Genomic DNA, 22,235 nt, shown 5'->3' with positions numbered 1-22,235 from the left:
GTTTTAATCACTGACTGTGGTTTTCATGAAAGACAGTAAATGAGAGATTTCAGTTTTACATCTCTGTAAATCAGAGGTCACCAGCCCACTTCCTGCAGATCTGCCTCCAACCCAGCTCAAACTCACCTGACTCAGCTGATCAGGAACTTCTGAAGGCAGTTACTGGACGGATAAGCTGAGTTGGATTAGTGATGAAGCTGAAGTCTTCAGGAAAGTAGACTAGCAGCAGACGAGGTGAGCTGGCACCCGGAAGGTCACGTGATCAAATCCCAGGACTGGTTGGGTATTCCTGGGTATACCCGCGGGCGTGGCAGTTAACCCCCCTGCTCTGCTAGGCATACCAGCAATATGACAAATTTCCCTTGTAGAATCAATAAAGTATAATATATAACCATCTTTATGTACTGTACTGAAATCAGTGGACGACTGAGCCCATTTTACACCAGATGTGGTGCAATACGCTCCTCTGTAAATCAGTGCAGCCTTTCACACTGACTGCGTGCATTATGAAGTGGTATCGTCCAGATTAAATGCAAAGCTGCACAAAATTCAGTATTCTGGCTAAATTGTGCAATCAAAGCCCATAATCAGAACAGCAGGCAGTAATGAGCTGTAGTAGCAGCATTGCCCTGGTACAAACTTCAAGAGTCCGTTGGACTTATAAAGGGAAATAGCTGAAGAATCAGCCAATCAAAACCCTTAGCATACAGTGAACAGCTAATATGTGTGCTCAAATCTACATCTACATAAAGCTGGTTTAATTTGTAAACAGGATAAAGGACCTGGGGCCGGTTGCAACACGACTACCAAACGCACTACTTCTAAACTCATTCTGAACAAGGCAATATGTCTGCTTTTGTTGTATGTTCAGTGCTGATACACATTTTGATTTGATTTGATTGATCTTAGATTTGATATATAATTAATAATTTAGTGGAGTAGCTGTTTAAGCACTGCTGCACTCTGCAGCGTTTTGAGTAGCAGCAGATAAAGTCTCTAAGCAGAGCTGATGAGCATCAGTGCTTTGATGAGCAAAGAGCTAGCACGTTTAGTATCATAATAGAAAAGGTCTAGAATTGGACTTTACACCTGTTCCCAGCTCACCCCCAGTCTTACGGTCTAAAGCAGTGGCCCCCAGCCCTGGTCCTCGAGCGCTGCATTCCTGCAGTGTTTACTTCCAACCTGTATCTAATAAGCTGCCCTTACCTTTAATACATCTGATCCAGCCAGTCAGGGACTGTGGAAGAGGTTGATTAGCTGGAGCAGGTGTGGCAGATTCTGGCTAGAACTTGGCTCTGCAGGAAGGTGGATGTCCAGGACTAGGGTTGGAGAGCACTGGTTTAGCTTACTGTTGGTCCATCTAGCTCCTGCGGGTTATATTAAGCTTTCCATCGCTAGATCAAACTATTGTGGGCAGAAAATGCTCTTTGCTTCATCCAGGATGACACTGAAGAGTAGTGCAGAGCTTTCTGAGTGCACTTCATCATTTCTGGTGTAAATTCGGCTTTAATCTACATTTCAATCTTCCTTCAGCGCGCAAACACAGAAAGACCGAGAGCAGTCAGAGCTACACAACCTGCATTCTTCTGCCTCTTCACCCCTGATCACACTCTGAAACCCTCAAACTCCAACACCAGCACCAAACACCACCAACACCACCAAAACCAGCAGCACTACCATCATCATCATCAACATCATCACCATCGTCATTCTGGGACTCTAACCCTCTACATATGTTTGTGTGGTTATACAGTCAGACGTTATGAGCTCTGAATGTTGTGACATGTTAAAGCTGTAAACAGAGCTGGTTGGCTGTACTGTGTGTGATTGGAAAAGATACAAGAGTGAACAGTGTAAAACTCCTTATTGTCCTCTCAGTTAATGAGAAAACAGTGTACGGTACTCAGACCTGAACAGGTAAAGCCATAGTTCAGTGACAAATCTAATTTACACACACACACACACACACACACACACACACACACACACACACACAATCAGGTCAAAATGGACAAGAGTAGTGTGAGATATGAAGCCATACTGCGTGTTTAGATATAGCAGTATGTGGGGTGTTAGCCTCTGTTACCAGCTACATTAGCCTCGTAGCTCTAGTGCTAAACTAAAGAAGTAAGCTTCAAACCCCAAACATGACTCGGCCGATCACTTACATTTTGGCGGGAATTGGATTTTTCACTGAACTGTTGCTTTAAGTTTTGAATTTGTTCCTGTTTCATACTCTAATAACATATTTTGGTTTTCTGCAACAATCTGTCCCTCTCTTTCTGTGTAGTTTCTCTCTCTCTCTTTCTCTGTGACTGTTTCAGATTAAGGGGGTAAATCTGACTCTTGGCCAAATGGCCTGTTCTCATGTTTTCATTTTTCATCGTTAAGCTCATCATGATGCATTTAGAAACGTCTTTATATATTCTCTCTCTCTCTCTCTGATTAGAGGACCCCAGATTGGAGGAGCCACAGCTCCAGATTTGTGCTCTTGTGTGTTTTTGATTTGAATGTTGGAACAAACAAAAACAAGGAGTCATAAAACTGCACACCCTCTCTGACTGAGTGTCTCCATGTGTTCAGGTTGTTAAAGGAATACTACAGTGTTCCTCAGCCTAATACAACCTACAGCAAAAACAATGACTCAAAACCTATTATAGAAGTCAAAGGGATGCTGGATTCACATGAAAGGCCTGACCATATACTGCAAATTTGACACTACAGCTCTCTGACAAACGCACCCTCGAGTGAAGACACTGCCAGAAACAAGAGCCAGTGCAGATACCTAGAAGAGAGATATGATGACAAAAAATAATTACATTTACAAGAAGTCCTACAATAAGTGACAGGTTAGTGTTCATTTAAAAGCCTCACAAAGGGATGATCTTCAGTCTGTAACAATCCCCTTGTAAATCTCAACCAAGATAATAGTCACTGACGTTCGAGGACAATACACTCCAAGTATAAGAATAGAAGAGTTTGTACAGGAGAGACAAAATCAATCCTTTTGAAGTTATACTGAATCAAAAAATCAGAGATTTACAATACTGGGACAAACACATGCACATATACAACCCCTATATACACAATATGTAACCAGTGTCCATCAAAAAACAAGTCCACAAAGTCCAAACCCAAAGCCCCAAAAAATCCCAAATCCCAGAAGTCCTTAGCAATGCATTGCAGCAAACTGAAAAAAAGACAGATCTCACCGGTGGTGCAGGCCTGACATCAAATTACCCCCAGACAGTCACAGGAAATCCACCTTCTAGTTCCTCCATGATCTGTCTTGCTCCTTTGGATGAATCCCTGGCTGAGGGCATAAATTCCCATGTAGAGTGGTTGGCTTTGGGATGTGCTGCTCCTTTTACCCCAAACACATCACCACCTTCACTTCCACATGGCCAAACTTTTTTCTTTCCTTCCTCTTCCTGGTTCCAGTCACCTGTCCCAATGACTCCTCCCCCATTTGCCAGCAGAGCTCTTAAAGGGCCTACGCAGCTCTTTTAGTTCAGTTTCAGTTTGATCCACTGTATAACAAATGGCTAATATAGAATCCTAAAACTAATTTAAAAACCTCATTTAATAACACACCCAAAGTAAGTTTAACCTTGCAAGGCTTTTAATTTAAACCATCTTCTAATGATACGTGCAACAAAAGCCCCCCCTCATACCTACAGCTGGAGGTATGAGGGACTGAACTCTAAAATAAGGCTTGAGATTTCCTACATGCACTGTGTCTACTTTGTCAGGGTTATTGTGCCACTGTAGCCCATAATTAACAGGACCTAGAATTTTCATCACCTTAGCTGGACCTGTCCACTTTGGTGTTAATTTGGATGAAAACTTATCAGAGGCTTTGGACTGCGGGTGTGCCCTAACCCAGACCAGATCTCCCACAAGAATTTGTGCCGGTCTCCTGTGGGCATTATAGTATCTGGCTTGTCTATGTCTGGCCACTTCCACTTCCTGCCTTACCTCCTGTGCCATCTGGTGTTGTTGTTCAAGTAGAGTATATGATTGCTGTTGAGGATGAAGTGCTGGTGTTTGATGAATTAGCCTTTCTAATAGGCCTTTCAGTTGCCTTCCCAGGGCCAATTCAGCCAGAGTTCATCCTGTTGTTTCATGCTGGGTGCTGTTGATCGCAAACCGGAACTCTGACAACCACTTATCCCAGTCTTCATGGCGATTACCTACAAAGGAGGCCATCATAGTTTTTAGAGTGCAGTCAACCCCCTGTGTGAAGTTGGCCTGAGGATGGTAGCTGGTGGTCATCTTCTGTATTACTCCCCATTTCTTGCACAATTCAGTGAGGAGCTGGCTGGTGAACTGGGGGCCCTGGTCTGAGACAAGGTATTTTGGCACACCCCATCTGGTGAAGATCTCATCCCGCAGCAACTGACAAAGACGTGGGGTTTTACTGTGGGGAGAGGGAATAACTACTCGCTTGGTGTAATGGTCCACCTCTACTAGCAGATAACTGTTTCCCTTCTTGCTTCGAGGAAAGGGCCCCATAAAATCCAGTCCCAGAATATATCCAGTTTCTTCCACTTCGGTGATCTGTAAAAATCCATCAAGTTTCTTGTTGTCCGCTTTGTACTGCTGGCAAATCGCACTCAGTCTCACATGTAGCCACACATCTTTTCAGACTGTGGACCACCAGGCCACCTCTAAAATCCGCAACAGAGTCTTAAGTCTGCCCAAGTGACCCCCTAGTGGATTGTCATGAAAATAGTGGAGAAATGCGGCAGTCATCTCCTTGGGCACTACCAGTTGATACTTCCAGCCTGCCCCTTTGATGGGTATTGTCCTATAAAGGACATCTTGAAGGATCTCCCAACCAGTGCGCTCTGTCTGCTTGCCTCTTTGGCCCACATCTCTCTGACTTCTTGATCTTGTTTTTGAGCCTGTGCAATCTCATCCAGAGAAGTGGGCAAGTCAGAGGTGTAGGCAGTTGGAGGAGTAGATACATAAGGGGCCATCACTGGTGATTGGTCAGGCTCCACTGCCCATGAGAGAGCATCTGGCACAACGTTCATGCAGCCTTTATGATAGTGAACATCAAGGTTAAATTGTTGCAGCCTCAGAATCCAGCAGGTAAGCCTGGAACTGGTCTTTGGACAGTTGAATGCCCAGGCCAGAGCACTATGGCCTGTGAAAACCATGAACTTGTCTCCCTCCAGGTAATGGCGCCATTTCTCTATGGCCCAAACCACTGCTAGGAACTCCTTCTCCGATGTAGAGTAGTTGTTTTCTGCCCTACTGAGTGCTCTGGAGGCATATGCAATCACTCTCTCCCCCTCTGAAGTCTCCTGGGTCAGAATTGCTCCTTGCCCTACATTACTGGCATCAGTATGTACCTGGAAGGGCTGAGTTAGATCAGGCTGGGCCAGAACAGGAGGAGTTTTCAAGGCCTGCTTTAGCTGATCAAAACTCTTCTGGCATTCCTCTGTCCATGCCCACTCAACTGCCTTTCTCTTCAAATGGTTCAAAGGCACAGCAAGGTCTGCAAAGTGAGGGATGAATTTGTGATGCCATCCCACAAGACCCAAGAACCTTTGCAAGGACTTGATGTCTTGTGGGACAGTCACAGCTTGGGTTTTCTCTTCATCAATCTCCACCCCCTTTCCTGAGACAATATGTCCCAAAAACTTAAGCTGAGTTTGCAAGAAGTGGCAGTTTTTCAATTTCAGAGTGAGGTTTGTAGCCTGCAGTTTGGCGTATACAGGCTGGAGGTCTGTTAAATGCTGTTCGCGGTTAGGGGAGTAGACAATGATGTCATCAATGTATACAAAGCATATGTGGCCCCATAATTCCCCGAAAACTGTTTCCATAAGTTGCCGGAAGGTTGCCCTTGCTTTTTCTAAACCAAAAAGCATAGATTTAAAATTGTAGAGGCCTACAGGTGTAATAAAGGCTGTCTTGGCCTTGGTCCTTGGATCCATTGCTACTTGCCAATAGCCAGATTTCAAATCTAAAGAACTAAACCACCCTGCCCCATGTAAAGATTCTAGGATGTCATGAATCAATGGCTTTGGGTATGTATCTTGGGGTGTTTTGGCATTCAGTTTTCTGTAGTCCAGACAGAAGCAGTAGGATCCATCTGGTTTTCACACCAGCACCACAGGCAAAGCTGGACTTGAGCTTTTGTTAAAAAAAATCCAGACCCAGAATAAGAGGAAAGGCCAAGTTTCTGTCTGCCATAATGTAGGTCTTCAAGGTCCAGACAGCACCATGCCAGGTGTATGCCAGTTGTGTCTTCCCTTCGGCCCTGTGTGATTTGCCATCTGCCAATACAAAAGTCAGAGGATCCCCTGTACTCAGAGTCTCTCCAACCCTGGCTATCTTTTGCCAAAGACTACTCTGCATCAATGTGTAAGTGCAACCCGTATCCAGCACGGCTTCTCCTTGGAGCCCCCGTGTTTCAATAGGAACAACTAGCAGGTGCGGAGATTCTGCTTAACTAGGGCCACATGGTGACTGTGTTGGCCCCTGTGTTCCAGATTGACATTACTGGAGCTTTTGCTGTTCTGTGTCTTTTTTGCTCTTGTCACTAGAAGCCTGGCTATTCACTCTGGCCCAGTAGTCCTTTTTTGCAGCCCAGTCCCGCTCTACCATGGACCCAACTTCAACTAGTTGTTCCACAGTATGGACTGTCCCTCTTAAACTACTGACTAAGGCTGGATTGCAGTTGTTCATGATACACCTGACCAATTCGACTTCCGTCATGTCCGGCTTCCATTTTAAGCACAGTGCTCTGTAGTCATAAGTGAAGTCTCTTATGCTTTGATCAGGGCCTGGACACTGACACGCTGCTCCTCCACCTCAGTCAAGTAATCAGTGGGCAAAAATGCAGACAAAAAGGAGTTCTTAAATTCAGTCCAGTTATGAATCTTTGTCTTCTCTGCCATCCACCAGCTCTTTGCAAATTGTTTTAGGACTGTTGACAATGTGGCTATGAGTTCGGCATCGGACAAGGGCCTTAGTGATAAAACGTTTTCACACTGCTCAATAAACCTTAACACAGCAGGTGTATCACAAGAGTCCCCAAAGGTTGGAAAATCTAAGCAGGAGTTTTGACCCAAAGGAGTGCTAGAGGCCTCAGTTTGCCAGTCTCCCTTTCCCATTGTTCATCTTTTAGAGAACTTTTTAAAACCAGCTCAAAACTCCTCAAACTTTTGATCCACATATTCTCTAAGGCTGTGCTCTCTATTAACTGCACTCTCTACTGAAGCTCTAAAATCCCCCTCTAAGGTATCAACCCGGTTTTGGAGGCTATGAACAGATTCTTTTACCTGTTGTATTACACTGCGGTTGATGATGTCTGTGACTGTTGTATCTTCCTCCTGAAAAACATCATGAAGTCATAAGTCATGAATGTATATTTCACTTAAAAGAGAGGAAATTTCTGCAACAGATTCCCTGAATGTTACAAAGGGTCCAGGTCTGATAGCTGGAGTTACATCCTGGCCCTCCTCTGATTCAGGCTCTCGAGTGTCAGCCATTTGCATTTACATTTAAACCTCACAAACTGGGCTATTTGCAACTCACAACTCAAATTCTCTTGCAGTGTATATCCCTGTATGGGCCACCACTCTGTAACAATCCCCTTGTAAATCTCAACCAAGACAATAGTTACTGAAGTTTGAGGACAATACACTCCAGGTATAAGAATAGAAGAGTTTGCAATTAAGCCAACACAGCAGAGACAAAATCAATCCTTTTGAAGTTATATTGAATCAAAAAATCAGAGATTTAAAATACTAGGACAAATATGTGCACATATACGACCCCTATATACACAATCCAGTGTCCATCAAAATCTCAAAGTACACAAAGTCCAAACCCAAAGCCCCAAAAAATCCCAAATCCCACAAGTCCTTAGTAATGCATTGCAGCAAACTGAAACAAAGAAAAAGTCCAGGACAGATCTCACCGGTGGTCAGATCTCACTTTTGATGAATCCCTGGCCGAGGCCATGTAGAGTGGTTGGCTTTGGGTTGTGCTGCTCCTTTTACCCCAAACACATCGCCACCTTCACTTCCACATGGCCAAACTTTTTCTCTCCTTCCTGGTTCCAGTCACCTGTCCCAGTGACTCCTCCCCCATTTGCCAGCAGAGCTCTTAAAGGGCCTACGCAGCTCTTTTAGTTCAGTTTCAATTTGATCCCCTGTATAACAAATGGCTAATACAGAATCCTGAAAAAAAAACCTTTCATTTAATACTGTTAACACACCCAAAGTAAGTTTGGCACTGCAATGCTTTTAATTTAAACCATTTTCTTATGATATGTGCAACAAAATTAAAAGACTTCTCATGTGGCAGCGTCTGAGTTTGAAGACTGAGAGAGACTCTGCTGTTTGGACTGCTAGTAGAAGTTTATTCCACCACCTGGGCTCTAGTCTGGATGCTTGTCTTCCAGGATGGAGTGTCAAGCTGAGCTGTAGTTGAAGCTTGAAGGGCTTGAGGCACAGATTGAGTTTTGACTGTTACGATCAGGTAAGAAGGGGCTGGTTAATTTTTGGCTTTGTAGGCATCAGTGGAACGATGTGGGTGAACATAGGAAGACTGAAGATGAGCTGTGCTCTATTCTGGATCAGCTGAAGAGCCTGATGCACAGGAAGACCAGCCAGAAGAGAGCTGCAGTAGTCAAGCCTTGAGATGACAGGAACACCTGGGTGGGCTCCAGAGAGAGAGAGAGGGTTGAATCTTCGGGATGTTGTAGAGGAGAAACCTACAGGTGTACAACACGAGCCAAGAACGATAACTGGTCATCCACAATCAGACCAAGGCTTCATGCATCCTCAGATAGAATGACCTAGGGGTTCTCCAATAAGATCACGGTAATATTAGCGTATTGGTTTTGGTCCTTGCTTGCACAGGTGTTTGGATCAGAGAGTGTATCACCAAAGCTGTTCTCAGGAATTTTTATCCAGCTTTAGAACACTAGAGCAGCTCTACTTACTTTACCTATCCCAAAGAGGTTCTGGTGTCTATACTGATTAGGAGGTGGAGCCTGTGAAAACTCCACCCACACCACTACAATGGTAACACACTTCTACCAGTTTTTCCCTCTAGAAAATATCTCTGAAAGACCTAATGATACAGATTTGGAGCTTATTCTAACTGAAGAATGCACATTAATGTTTACTAATTGCTGAGGCTGCATAGTGCCAGCTGTAGAGTTTGGTGGAGGAGGGATGAAGCTATGGGGCTGTTTTTCAGGGGTTGGTCTAGAACCCTTAGTTCCAGTGAAGGGGAATCTTAATGCTTCAGCAGAGCAAGACATCTTGGACAATTGTACACTTCCACCTTTGTGGAACAGTTTGGGGAAGAACCTTTCCTGTTCCAGCATGACTGAGCCCCAGAGCACAAAGCAGCTCCATAAAGGCCTGACTGGGTGAGTTTGGAGTGGAAGAACTTGACTGGACCTCACAGAGCCCTGACCTCAACCCCATCACACACCTTTGGGATGAACTAGAATGGAGATTGCAAGCCAGGCCCTCTCGTCCAGCATCAGTGTTTGATCTCACAGATGCTCTTCTGGATGGATGGGTGAAGATTCCCACAGACTCTCTCCAACATCCAGTAGAAGCTTCCCAGCAGAGTGGAAGCTGTTAGAGCTGCAAAGGGGACCAACTCCATATTAATGCCTATGGATTTAGAATGGGATTCATAAAAGCTCCTGTAGGTGTAATGTGCAGGTGTCCCAATACTTTTGTCCATAGTGCATGATAGCATTATTGGATTAGGATGAAAAAGCTAGAGTCCTCCTTCCTGCTGCTCGTTAGTGCAGGCAGGTATGTGAGTGTATCTCTGTAAACAGAGTGTACGGTACACACCGTCTCTGAGAGGGAGACTGTATCAGGTTCAGTCTGATTAACAGCAGCTTTGGTACAGAATCTCCTGATCAGCCTTCAAACTCCAAACACTTCAGACACTCTGCAGGTCACTGTGGAGTAAATATTTATGTTTTCTGTCTCTTCAGTAGAGTTTACAGCTTTCTTCAAGCCTTTTAATCAAAAACAGGGCCTTTAAGCATGGACGACTGCAGGTTCGGCTCTCACACCCCCACAGATACTGAAAGACAGCAAATAATTATAACATTATTCATATATAGGATTGTGTAATTGTTTTTGATTTATCAGAAGAAGGCTGTTTCCCTTACCACAAAGATTATTTGTAGAGCAAGCATCACACTGAACACTCTCTACACCAACTAAGGTGATCTTAACACTAAGATGCTTTTGGGAAACTGGGCCAAGATTATTTTAGTCAAGTACATAAAACTTAACATCGCTGTTTAGGAATCTTTGATGATATGCTTGCTATTGTTCTACCACACAGCTAGGTAGTATAGCTATTGTCTAATTGTGTATTCCTAGAGCTCCATATTAAAAAAATACTAAATACAAAAAAACAGCTACACACTTAAAACAGACAGTTCTTCAAGGGTTCTTTACTGAAGAAAATGGTTCTATATACGACCATGAACAGTCAAAGAACCCTTTGCATGATTAAAGGGTTTGCATGGTGAAATGGTTTCTTGGATTGATAGAGAATGTTCTGTAGATGGTTCTATATAGAAAAATGTTCTATATAGAACCAAAAAGAGTTCTTCTGTTGTTACAAGCTTGATATCACAATAACAATAGTAGAACCCTTTTTGATGCTATACAGAACCATACAGAACCATATACAACACATTCTCCATCAATCTAAAGAACAATTTCACCATGCAAAGAACCACTTAAGCATGCAAATGGTTATTTGAGTGTTCATGGCTCTACATAGAACCATTTTATTTATTAAAGAACCCTTGAAAAACAAACAAACAAATATACAAGCAAATTCCTTTGGGGAAATCCTTAGGGAACACACAATATCCCACCATTAGTTAGACAGTAAATGAAAGAATTTTCAAACAGTAAACTCCAGCAAGTTACTGACATAACAGGTTAGGCCTGAATGAGGAGAGCCCATCAGTGGTAGGGTGAGTGCCCTAACACAAGATGGAGCTGGCTGGACCATGCTGGAGAGGCTAGATCTCTGACCTGACCCCTTCATTGTGGCACATGCTGGCTGATCTTTCTTCAGCAGAATCTTGTTCTTTACACAAGAGTACCAATCCTCACCAGCTCATCTACAGGGTATACTCTTCCTCTCCATGGGTTGCAATTGTGACTGATGGCCTGACTCGGAAAGCAAAGTCTTTCATTGGTGCCTTGCTTAAGTCCCTCAACCACATTTCTGGTTCAGCCTCATAGTCATCTCACAGGAAGGATTGAGAAAGATGGCTTTGAACTCTGTCCAGGTCTTTGATGTCATCTTCTCTGCTTTCCACCAATCTTTGGAGGTGCCTAACAAGACTGAAGTGAGTGCTGCCCTTTTTCGCTCACAGGATACACAGATATAAACTCCTCACAGCCTCTCTGTATAAGAGAACCATCAAGAGAGAGACAGTGATGGGAATAACAGCTCTTTGAAGGGAACCGGCTCTTATGGCTCCGATCCTTTCTGAGAGCTGTCCAAAAGAACAGTTTATCAATCTTTTTTCCCTTTTTTCAAGGGGGCGGGGCTAGGCTTATCTGCAAAGTTATCTATAGTTTTATGAAAATGTAAGATGTGGATCAGATTCATCCTTAGACATCCCACCAATATAATTTTGTTTCTCATGTGTGGAGCAGGTTAAGCAGCACTGGATTACTCACATTGCCAGATCTGATGTCAATAATCTGCATTATAGAAGGTGACGCCATGTCCCTCTGCTTCCTCAGTGAATTTACCACTTTGAATTTACCCTCTGAATGAAATGTGTTTCATGAAAAGTTTCCTAGCCTTGAATGCAATTCATGCAGCACTTAATAGTAAAAAAACTTTTTACTGACAACAAAAAACAAGTATCGTGAACGGGATTTAGTGCAGATCAGACAGATAAAAATTAAAGAGCATTTCACACAAGAACATTTTTAAAAATAAACAAAACAACTTACCAAAATAATAATACTTTGTGCAAAAGGCCCAAACTACAGCCAGTCTTATTTCTCTGATTCGTTCATTGCTCTCTCTCTTCATTCACTCTGTAGCTTGCTTGACCTCCACTGCTTGCTCTCACTTATTAAGCCAGAGGTGCCAACTCAGTGAATCAGTTTCAGCAGTGAATCCTGCTCATTCTGCCTTTAAGGAGCCAAATACCCAAATATAGCCAATAGCCAAATATAACACCGTCCGTCTCTGTGACCGGCTGGTTCTCACTGTTCAGTAGGGTGTGCAGTGGATTCAGGGCAGGCAGCGAAGTTTGGGCACAACGGTAAAAAGATCAGGTCTCAGGTACGACTCGGCTCCCGAAGAGCCGTTCAGCAGAACCGGATCATTAGTGAGCGTAACATCACTAGAAAGAGAGAGAGAGAGAGAGAGAGAGAGAGTGGTGGGGGTTGTGGTGGGCTGGAAGCAATTTGGTGTCTGAATTTAATACAAATTCCACACAACACCTCTGCCCTCCACACACACACACACACACACACACACACATATACACACATATACACACACACACATACACACACACACACATATACACACACACACACACACACACACACACACACATCTCTCCTACTCTGCTTTCTCATCCTCTCTTCTCAGTGTGATGCTGAGCTGAGCTCAGACCTCCTTCTAGAAACAGACATGTTCCTCTACTCAACCCCCACGTTCACTTTCTTCTGACCCGCTGACCTCCAGGCACTGTCCACCTGCTCCAGCACTGTAAAAATAACTATACAACTTTGTCATTTTCCCTGTTTCCCTGTGTGTGAAGTAAGAAGATACAGATGTTTTAACAGAAGTGTTTTAAAAAGTGTCTATTTCTGCTTTTCAGTCTGCTTTTTCTGTTAATAATATGACTTTCATCTTTATTAAATCACATTGTTGAGTGAGTCTTAAAAAGCAACCATTTCTCCTTTTGTGATTGGGAAAGTGTTTAGGAGACCAAATCAGGTGACAGCAGCGGTCAAACATCATTTTTACCAGTGTTTTTTACCAACACGAGGCAGCATCTGCCCAGAAAAACACAGAGATGTGAATCTGGATGGGAGCACAATGATGAGTTTGGAGAAGAACAGGAGATAATTCATGATGATACACGGCTGATCTGGATAGTAATAAATCAAAAAGAAGCTCCTGTAAAAGAGGAAACGACCCCAGAACCTCATGCTGATTTAACCACGTCTGAATAGGCTTCAGTCATGATCAGTCATTCTTTATTGTTACTCTGATTAAGCAAATCAATTAAAAGCTCTTTCTTATCTCTAAATGAGTCTATTCATCAAAAAACTTTGTGATTTTTAAACAGAGAGAAAACATGGTAATCAGCTGTGATTGGCCTGGTTCAGTCAGCAGTTTGTCTCTGTAAACACTAATATTTAATATTTTGGGTGTTGATTACTGTGTGATATGGTGTTTGTGATGTGGATCCATAAACAGTTCAGCTCAGTGTGTTTGAGCGTCTGCAGTTTAATCTACAGAAACACGGTTCTGTTAAAGACAGACAGAGTGAGAAGAGAACTAAAGACCTCAGGAGACGGTGGTCACTCAGTGTGCTCTGTGTCCAGGTGTGGAAGACACGGTTCATGGTCTGGTCCAGACAGAGCGCTGCTGTGGTAACTGAGTGGAGCTGTTGTTAGCAGGTAAAACTGTCAATAAATGTTTTCTGTTAAACCTTTTCTGAACAGCTAAAAGAGCCTGGGGGCTCCTCACTGCTCCTCACTGCTCCTCACTGCTCCTCACTGCTGGTCTTTTTCTTTCTTTCTTTCTTTCTTTCTTTCTTTCTTTCTTTCTTTCTTCTCTCTGTCTCACACACACATCTGTCAGTCAGAGGTATTTGGAGACCAATCTGTGCTTGATAATTTTACAAGGTCAGGTGTGTGTGTGTGTGTGGGGGGGGGGAGGGGTTTCAGTATGTTTCAGGTGTCTCTCTCTCTCTCTCTCTCTCTCTCTCTCTCTCTCTCTCTCTCTCTCTTTAATTCCGTGTGTGTGTTTCTCTTCAGGCAGTAGGTGTGTGAAGTTTGGTAACTTTCCATCATTTAATATGGTAGAACCAGATGTTGAATAATAAGGAGCGTGTGTGTGTTTTTCAAAGGTGTAATAGTCAATATTTTAATGAAAACGTGTTACATTATATATATATATATATATATATATATATATGGGTATAAAGATCATCTCAGAGAGGTGGAGTCTTTCAGAAGTAAAGATGAGGAGGGGTTCACCACTCTGTGAAAGACTGCAACATCAAATAGTGCAACAATTCAAGAAAAACATTTCTCAACATAAAATAGCAAAGAACTTCTGCTTTTCATCATCTACGGTACAAAATATCATTAAAAGATTCAGAGAATCTGGAGAAATCTCTGTATGTAAGGGTCAAGGCCAAAAACCAGTATTAGCTGGCCGTGATCTTTGGGCCCTCAGGCAGCACTGCATTAAAAACAGACATGATTCTGTAGTGGAAATCACTGCATGGGCTCAGAAACACTTCTGAAAACCACTGTCTGTGAAAACAGTTCATCACTGCATCCACAAATGCAAGTTAAACCTCTAAAACACAAAGAAGAAACCAAATATAAACAGGATCCAGAAACGCTGCCACCTTCTCTGGGCCCGAGCTCATTTAAAATGGACTGAGGGTGAAGTGGAAAAGTGTCCTGTGGTCTGACGAATCAACATTTGAAATTCTTTTTGGAAATCATGGACACTGTGTCCTCCGGGCTAAAGACCACTCAGCTTGTTATCAGTGCACAGTTCAAAAGCCAGTATTCATGATGGTATAGGGGGCATTAGTGCACATGGCATGGGTGACGTGCACATCTGTGAAGGCACCATTAATGCTCAACGATATATACATGTTTTGGCAACATATGCTGCCATCCAGACGACGTCTATTTCAGGGAAGGTCTTGATAATTTCAGCAGGAGGTTTTATTTTCACAGGTGTAAACTTAGGGGTTAGGCACTTCTTACATCTCTATAACAATCCCTGCAAAAGCCCTTCTGAGGCACAGGATCTCAGGAATGGCATTAGCTGTGTTATTATCTAATGCTGTTATTTTCTGTTTGTGTAAAGCTCTTTGAACTTCCACAGTGTATGAAAGGTGCTGTACAAATAAACTTGCCTTGCCTTCCAGTGATTCTGTGACGTGTGTTTGTCCAAGTAATGGTCTGCACTATTACTGCTCCACCTACACTTTCCAGCAGAGCACGCTCAGCACCCTGACAAGAAGAGTGACTACACATCTAAGAACAGCAATAGTGACATATTAACACCAGGAGGATTGATAACACCGTGGAGATGTGCTAATCAAGTGTTGTTGGTCATTGCAATGCAGAGATTTATTAAGGGAATTAAAACGATGGTTAAAGAACCAGAGTATAGCATCTAATATTGGGACTATGTTGCCTCACAACACCCTCCAAGTACCCCTCCTCAATGAAAGGATTCAAAGGCCCAGTCCCATTTAACCCCTCGCCCCACCACTTAGTCCTACCCATGTGTTTTGCTCGTTCTAGGGGCAGGGTGTCCTGATTCTTGTAGAGATAGAGGGGTGGGGTGAAGTGTTGGGGCTACATGACCCTCCAAACGGAGCTTTTTCAGAGACTCCAAACAGAGAGTTATGAGAAAAAAAGGAAAACCGGCGAGATGGAGAACAAGAGACCAAAGAAACACACAAATGTGAGAATTTTCTCTTTTAAAAAACTACAATAATCACTGTATTGTCTTAGTTTAATGTCGTTTCAGTGTATTATGGTCCTTTTCTTCATACGAAGCAGAAAAAATTGCTAGTAGTGCTGATGTCTCAGTAGCTAGCTAGCACCATTTAAGGTGGAACAGGAAAATTCGAGCAAGAATCTGGTGAATATCTGACTTCAGCTTCATATCACTGAAGAATTAGTGGTGGGTGATAATAAATAATTGCCCCCCTCTTTGAAGTCATATGATGCCCTAAATGTAACTAAAGCCCAGCAGTGAGGAGCTGAACTTTACCCTCCTCTGCTGTCACTGCAGACTGGCAGGGTCGCCTACAGAGCAGCGCTGGTAGCTGTTAATGAAGTGATGCTCTTTTTATTTGAGGGTCCCATTTCAGAGGGAAGATTTCAACCACTACCCTGTAACTCAGTTCCAAGGGTTGACACTCGAAAACAAGGGGTAAATAAGAAATCGGAGTGGGCCCAAAAACATTTCTTTTAGTCTAAAAACATCAGGCAGTGAATTCATAACCATTTCATGTAGGAACTTTCTGTGAGGAGCTTTTAGAGGTGGACGTCTGGTTCCTATCACCACCACTGTGAACAGTTCTGACTCGGTAAGTTTCTCCAGAACGGAACGTTTCGCACCAAACAACTCTGAACCTCTCTGAACCTCTCAGAACCACTCTGAACCGCTCTGAACCGCTCAGAACCACTCTGAAATATAGATATTGCCTGATATTTTACAATATATTGAAATATATTTTCATTGCACAAGAGCTACAGCTCACACACTCACACATACACACACACTCACACACTCACACTCACACATATACACACTCACACATACACACACACACACACTCACACACTCACACATATACACACACACTCACACTCACACACACACACTCACACACTCACACATACACACACACACACTCACACACTCACACATATACACACACACTCACACATACACACACATTTGAGGTGCCCACCTGGAGCCCTAACCAGTGGAATTTTGGGATAGCGGCTGCAGGTGTGCAGAGCTAGAACAAATCCTCACTGACCACTCAATTACATCTTACTGATGGACACACACACACACACACTCCTCTCGCTCCGACTGAGTTCAGCAGCACAGGATCAGAGAGAGTGTTTGTGTATCCTGTAGATGGAGGAGTGTGTGCTGTGGAGGAATTTACCTTCTACACACACTTCAGACCAGGAGGAGAGAGAGAGAGAGAGAGAGAGAGAGGGGGGGAGAGAGAGATGCAGACAGAGAGAGAGAGAGGAGAGAGAGAGGGGGAGACAGAGAGAGAGGAGAGAGAGAGGGGGAGACAGAGAGAGGAGAGAGAGAGCGGAGGGGGAGAGAGAAATACAGAGAGCGAGGGAGAGGAGAGGGAGAGAGAGAGGAGGGGAGAGAGAGAGAGAGAGAGAGAGAGCGGAGGGGGAGAGAGAAATACAGAGAGCGAGGGAGAGGGAGGGAGAGAGAGGAGGGAGAGGAGAGAGAGAGAGAGAGAGAGAGAGAGAGAGGAGGGGGGAGGGAGAGAGACTGACAGGTTAGTCTAATAACACTATGTTAGGCTTTAGAATTGAGTAATTATAGAGTTTTTACTGTAAAACCACAGTTTTGATATGAACACATAGCATTTGAGTTTAAAATGTTTGGCTCAAACTGCCAGCAGCTGTTCTGTAATATTATAAGCGGTGTGAAACTGTTTTTTGTCCCCTGAGACAAAAAAAACAATATCTCTGGTGTGGAGGGAGCTTTTAGAGGTGGACGTCTGGTTCCTATCACCACCACTGTGAACAGTTCTGACTCGGTCAGTTTCTCTGGAACAGAGCGTTTCATACCAAACCACTCTGAATGACTCTGTTTACATATTATTGATTAAATTATACAGACATTTTGAAAAATTCCCCTTTGATGGATGTGTTTTCTCAGGTGTCCAGGGTTATTGACATTATCCTGCTTACACTGGCAGAGACTCCATAAAACACACAGACTGTGTGAGTGAACTGCAGACTCTTTAACCACTAAACCGAACCTTCATCACCTACAGCTCCTAGCACCTCCCAACACACAGCTCAGCCCAGCCATCACCAGCTCTGAGGACACTGAGGTCCACACAGGGGATGGGCACTCCCACTAATCCTCATATTCCACTGTCCCAGGGGTTTAGACCTGAGAAAACTAGGCATGCTGTAAATCTGTCCTGCTAGACTCACCAGCAGAGACCAGCATGACCGCTCACCAGCAGAACCAGCATATCATCACTGACCAAAGACAAGAAGTATCTCCAATATGGTCGATTCACAGAGAAAGGCAGAAACATTCTTTACTTCCAATGCAAATTACTGTAAAGAGGTTTTAATCCAAGCCATTTTGGAGCATTTTTATTGGTCCAATCACCAGGAACTTTTAACACAGTGTAAAGTACTGTTGCTCAAATGACATAGAAAAGTAAAAATAAAAAATAAATAAAAAATGGAGATGCTTTTCTTTTTAACATTGACGATATGGGTCTGTTATTTTGGAATAAAATTATATAAAACAATGCAATTGTTCATGTTTGTTAAGGCTTATTTTTGAAATGTTACTTTACCACGTCGGAAAAAACTGAATTCTTAAGAAAAATTCTTGCTAAATGAACAATTAGGCAAATAGCTTGTGGCACATTATTACACGTTTTCCTAAAATGGATGGAAATTTGAAGATATTTAGAACAAATTATGAACATCATCTCTGCGCATCAAATAAACTCCTAGAGTCTGAGTCCCCGTTAATCATCGCCACAGCGCACTTTCACACAAAACCTCAGACACAGTTTACAGCTCTGACACACGAGACGTGTTAGTTAATGAAGTACTCCATTAGCAGTGATGATGTTATTGAGGGGTGTTATTCTGCCCCGCCCACTGGTGCACAGCTACTTCATCAAAACTCAGAAGATGCTTTAGAGGCGGAGCTAAAGACGTGAAAGATTTCAACAAAACAGGTACTTCGCTTTAAATGGCTGAATTTCCAGTTTTCACAAAAAAATGTTTTACCTCTTTAAAAAAGTGACACTTGTTTTCATTATGTTGTCTGTAATGTTTTGTAGAGTAGTTTTTCTTCGGACAGCGACAACATGTTGTGTTTTGGACACTAGTACGCTGGCAACTAGCATGATCATTTTGGCTGACCAGCTAAATCAGCACCAGACCGGCCCTACACTAGCATTAACCAGCATTCCATGTTTTTCAGCTGGGTGTGTCAGTCCAACCCCTGCAGTCACGAACTGAATAAATGTGATTATTGATTTTATTACATCACTGACATCACCTCTTGTTTATAAACATTTCTGAATATTTTGGCCGTATTTAGAAGCCAAAGTCTGCTGAAACACTGCTAGTTTCACAGAGCTGAAGTTAGCAGACCTTAGTTAATGTGTGATGCCAGACTAACACGTCATGCTAATATATATCAGAATCAACATTCACAGGAGTTTCCAATCGCAGTGGCCATCATTCATCAAAAGGAAAAAACACAGTGGTCAGAAAATCACACAGGGCTGTGTGCTGTGTCAGCAGGATTTTCTGTTGGATGAGTAACGGAGGCTCTTTAAGATGAGCTAATGAGCTAATCAGCGTTATGTTGGACGCTGATGAGGACTCGTCTTATTCTCCTCAGTGGACGATGTGCCAACATGTTGTCAGAGACACGTACACTGACCATCCACTTCATTCTGACCACCTCCTTGTTTCTGCGCTCATTGTCCATTTTATCAGCTCCACTTACTATATAGGTGCACTTTGTAGTTCTACAGTTACAGACTGTAGTCCATCTGTTTCTCTGATACTTTGTTAGCCCCCCTTTTACCCTGTTCTTCAGTGGTCAGGACCCCCATGGACCCTCACAGAGCAGGTACTATTTGGGTGGTGGATCATTCTCAGCACTGCAGTGACACTGACGTGGTGGTGGTGTGTTATTGTGTGTTGTGCTGGTCTGAGTGGATCAGACACAGCAGTGCTGCTGGAGTTTTTAAACACCTCAGTGTCACTGCTGGACTGAGAATAGTCCACCAACCAAAAATATCCAGCCAACAGCGTCCTGTGGGCAGCGTCCTGTGACCACTGATGAAGGACTAGAGGATGACCAACACAAACTGTGCAGCAGCAGATGAGCTATCGTCTCTGACTTTACATCTACAAGGTGGACTGACAAGGTAGGAGTGTCTAATAGAGTGGACAGTGAGTGGACACTGCTGTGTCTGATCCACCCTGTGATGTGCTTCTCAAAAACAAAAGATTCATTGAAAGTTAATTAAAATGCTTTGTGTAATTTGGTTTTATTCAAAAACTATTTAAAATATTCAGTTTATTAAAACATGGTATGTCCTACTTTAAACTTCAAGCTTGAGATGTAATTAATATAAAAATACATTCAATATAATTTTTAACAGGAGAATGACCCACACTGACCAGTATCCTTTAGCGGCAGGGCTCTGGGGAGCACGGGGGAGAATTAAAAGCTCTACTTGTGTTAAGTGTCTTTTCAAACACACACTCATGCCTCATCAAATCACACTTAAAGGGCACCAAAAAAGGAGGAGAGAAAAAGAACCTGTTGAACTGTTAACTGTAGCTCTGTGTTCTGGAGACACTACATCTCATTCTTCTCTCAGCACATCTGTGATCAGGAGAAATGACAATAAAGCTCACTTTGACTTTGAATTAATATACAAAGCATAGCACACATCGCAGTGAAACGGCAAATTGCCAACTGCAGGACCACTGACCACTCGGCCTAGCCAAAAAAGACAAAAATCTAACTTATATAAAGGTGTGGCTGTGCTAGGTTAGGACCCTGAAGCAGAGGGATTTTTTTGAAGATTATAAAATTGCATGTTCTAGTGACCTCAATATAATCCAGAACAACTAAAATGTGTGTAAAATGTTGATATTTGTGCTAAAACAGTCAATTTGACATTGAGAACATATCATGTTATTTTATGTTTACCCACTTGTCACCATCAAATTAGTAAAAGCCGTTAAATATGAACCAAAAAAATGATGTCAATCATTTATTTAGAAATGTTTACATGGAATGGGGTCAAACTGACCCCAAAGTTCATAGGAGGGCTAAGGAGTTAAATTTAACACTGTTTAATATTCACCCTTGTGGCTGGAGTACCAGCACTCAGTCTGATCCAGCAGCTCACCCAAGTCACTCAGAGGTCACTCAGGCACTCACCATAAACAGCCTAGCAGTCTAGGATCCAGCACAGGCCTAAAAAATCAAACCCTGATGAAACACATTCAGGCACTGACCCCTAAATAAGCTGGTTTAAAGCAGCTCTAAACAGCCTGAGCCGTTTAAATCCCCCAGCCTTAACAGAATCACCTCACCGGGACGCGGGATCAGCAATATCTCCTGTTCCTCTCAGCGTGAGGCTCTAGACTGTGTTAAAGGATCTGAAGCCCACTTTACTGCCGTGTGATGTGAGGGAAGCTGTGTGAGAGTTGGCACGCTGTGTGGTGTTGGGATATAAACTGACCTCTTCCAATCTGCCAGTCAGCTGTTTTCAGATTTGTTGGCGTAATCTGGTCAGCACTTTACCCGAATCTGCTTCAGAATCCTGAAATATTTCTGTGGAGATGTTATTGATTCCTCTGGCTTTCTTTTACAGCAGTGGCCTGTCTGACTTCATCTCTCAGCACTGAAGATTCTTCTGTGCAGCCAACATCAACAACAGCGTCTTGGCAGCTGAGATCTTTAACCAGTAAGGAACAAAGTAGAACAAGTGAATTAGTATTTATAGTTCTAATACCAGATCGTTTCAGCAGAACTACGGCACTGTTTTGGGGTGATAACCAGAATATCATAAAATCCTGTAATGATTTTAAAGAACTGTAGTGATATGATGATTAAGCAGATATTAGGCTTTGAAAGCTGGATGTCATAATATAATATAAAATATAAAATACATGAAAAGTGAGGGCGAAAAATGAATAACATTGCTTATTATTACTCACATTTTGTATCAACTGGAAAATCAACATTTAATTTATAAGGAAATAAGTTTATTTACATTAATTTTCCATTTTATTACGGACTTATAACTGCTACAATTACTAACATATGATTTAATATCAACTAGAATATATTTAGTTTAGCACAACTTGTTACTATAATATTACCATATTATTACCTCTTTATTACTAAAAAGATGGTACTTCAAGGGTTTTTTAGTACATACAATGGTTCTATTTAGAACCATTCCATGCTTAAATTGTTCTTTGCATCATGAAATGGTTCTTGAGATTTATGGAGAATGTGTTGTTTATGGTTCTATGTAGCACCAAAAAGGTTCTGCTATTGTATAAAAGCTTGACATTGTAACAATAGAAAACCCCCTTTTTGGTGCTGTATAGAACCATATATAACACATTCTCCATCAATCTGAAGAACCATTTCACCATGCAGAGAACATTTTAAGCAGT

This window comes from Colossoma macropomum, unplaced genomic scaffold (assembly GCF_904425465.1).
Source record: "Colossoma macropomum unplaced genomic scaffold, Colossoma_macropomum, whole genome shotgun sequence".
Lineage (NCBI taxonomy): Eukaryota > Metazoa > Chordata > Actinopteri > Characiformes > Serrasalmidae > Colossoma > Colossoma macropomum.
Note: the sequence above shows the minus strand (reverse complement) of the source record.